Source organism: Crocuta crocuta, unplaced genomic scaffold (genome assembly GCF_008692635.1).
Source record: "Crocuta crocuta isolate KB4526 unplaced genomic scaffold, BGI_CrCroc_1.0 scaffold646, whole genome shotgun sequence".
NCBI classification, from domain to species: domain Eukaryota; kingdom Metazoa; phylum Chordata; class Mammalia; order Carnivora; family Hyaenidae; genus Crocuta; species Crocuta crocuta.
In genome coordinates, this window is record NW_027530851.1 from 1,774,829 (window position 1) to 1,777,355 (window position 2,527).

Below are 2,527 nucleotides of genomic sequence, written 5' to 3' on the forward strand. Positions count from 1 at the left end.
CCTGAGCGACCTCAATAACTTTCAATTTCAAGAGGGAAAGAGGGAGCTGGAAAAGTACAGGCGTTGCGAACTGGCAGAGGGACGGGAAGAGGCGCCTAAGGGGTCCCGGGTCTGCGACGGAGCATCTCCGGACACTGCAAAGAAGGCGGAGAGCGCGCGCCGGGGGTGGGGGAGTGGGGGAGGCACTGCGTGGCGTGGAGAGCCCCTCGGAAGGCCGCTCTCGCGGGGAGAGGTGGGCGCGTTCGCNCCGGCGGGGCGCACCCCGCTCTCCCGAGCCGAGCGCCCCAGCTCCCTCGCGCCTCCGCTCCCAGAGCCGGCGCTCAACGACTGCTCTCCCCTCGCCACCCAGCAGATCGCTGGAGGCTTTCCGTCTGCGGACTCCTTTCCAGTGTTCTTGAAGACCTTCTCTGTAGCTTTGCTCCCTTTCTTTCTTCCTTTCAATAAAGGTAGCTGCCCTTGGGTGCTGGGCGGCTGGTCCGGAGGTGACTGGGCGCTGACGGTCACCTCGCTCGCGAGTTACCTGCCGGGAGTGGGTAGGACCCAGCGGTGTGTGCGTTCAGGACCGTCCCTTTGGAAATTCAGTTGTGTTGAGGCTTTCTTCCAAATTGAGCCTTTGCTGCCGCTCTGGAAGATTCCTCCACTCCCCAGGCGGTTCTCTCCTTAGTCTGTCCTCGCTCGCTCGGCGCGCACTCTCTCCCTCACCCTCTGTCTCTCAATCTTGAGAGGATCTGTTGTGCAATTTGGTTTCTCATCTAGGGGACAGGGAATCATATTTGGAAAGATTTTTTTCAGTCTTGGGGAAGGAGGGGAGGGCCCACTACTTCCTTCTGTTCCCAGCGCAGGTAAGGGCCGCATGACATCTGGGGAATAAGGTTCACTGGTCCATCCAGGGATGGGAGAACCGAGGGCAGACGTTTCTGAGCGGTATACACTCTGGCTGTTATTAGTCAATGGTAAGCGTCCCACCTCTTTTATCCAGTAGCACAAGTCAATGAGCTTCCAGAATTTACTGAAGAAGTATTTAGTTGAAAGTCACAAGCCCTCAAAGTGATTTTAATATAAACTAGTAGGTAGTTGTATTTAATAATAACCGGAGGACAATACTTTACAACATTACAGTTTTACACAGCCCCTGAGAGGTCCCTTTGAAAAAGTCCCTGATTCATACACACCTTGCTGTTATACTCACATGATTTAGGTTTAGAAAATAGCCAAAGCCTTTCTGGGAAGCAAGTTAAGATTTGTATTTCTCCCTTTTTCCTCAGTTTATAATCCCTAGACTGGATTCCCTTCTATTTATGTGTTTATAAATGAGAGGGATGAAAAGGTCATCGCTCCTACCCCATCCCATTTTGCAAGCTTGTAATGCTTCAGATTGTTGCAGGTCTCTGAAGTCTTCAATGGTGTAGTTGTTATACATCCCAGAAGAGAGGACTGAGGAGATGAAGTGACCTGGAAGCAAAAGAAAGGAACACGAAATATACATTCTTATTGAAAAGCTACAAAGTAGAATCTGAGAGGCCGGTTTTTCCAGGCTAATTCCTTAATTAAATATTAATTATTTTATATACCTGTATTGGAATTTTGAAGGTAGGAGTTTTCTTTAGATTTCATGTTATAGGGAAGAGAACAACTCCCTCAAGATTATGATTTTTGAGTTGTTTTTAAGAATTGCCATTTGCAACCTCTCTTTCTCTGTGGGGGAACTGTATTTTCTGTACATTGCATGCACATGTGCACACCCACACCCACACCCACACACACACTCCCCTTCGTTATCTGTTGCATGATGTCCAGTTGCAAATGACTGAGTTTATCACTTTGAACTTGAAAAGTTACAGATAATAGGACAATTCCAATAATGATTATCCAAACAAGAAGCTACTCTATTTTTCTAAGCCCGTCCCAGTCAGCTTTGCTTTCCTTCTTACTTAATACCTCAGATCCTGAATATCTGCACCATAAAATGTGGGGGATTTAAAGGCTGTGGGAGGCTCCCTTTGAAAAGGACTCCAGAGACGGCCTTTCTAATCCGGGATACTTGAGCCGGATGGGATGAGATTGCAAAAGGGATGTAAAAAAAGCAATTTGGTGAACAACTTCAGGGAAATAAACACGAAGAAAGACATGTACTTTTCACTCTATATTGTGCAGACATATGTTAGTTTGGATGAGAATAGAAATGGCAGTGTAAATAAATAAACAAGCACAGAGACAGGCTGCAGTTCTTGGGCCATCCCAGGAAAGAAGTACTAGATGCAGTGTGCAGGAAAAGCTTGTCAGGGAATAGGCACTGTTCTGAGGAAACATAAGGAAAACATTAAATATATGGAGAGTGTATTCTTTCTCTCTTGATGCTATGCTTTAGAATAACTTTTTCTTGATCCATGTTACCGTACTATTAAACGTGTGTTTACTTGCTTGGCTGAGCCGTCCATTCCCTCAACTGTCCTAGCTGCTCCTGGAAAGCATGCCATGGCCTATTTTGTGCAACATAGTATTCCCTCCCCTCACCCATCTTTTTTTT

The 2,527-nt window shown here is 47.0% G+C and overlaps 1 protein-coding gene across 3 annotated transcripts in view; it reads left to right on the forward strand.

The window, feature by feature from the left end:
* Positions 1–867: 867 nt before the first annotated feature.
* Positions 868–2,527, forward strand: part of LOC144235837 (uncharacterized) — a 213,945-nt gene continuing 212,285 nt past the window's right edge. For all 3 annotated transcript variants that reach the window (XR_013336330.1, XR_013336331.1, XM_077769434.1), the window contains exon 1: positions 868–953. The gene's annotated coding sequence lies outside the window, so the exon portion shown is untranslated. The remainder of the gene's footprint in view (positions 954–2,527) is intronic.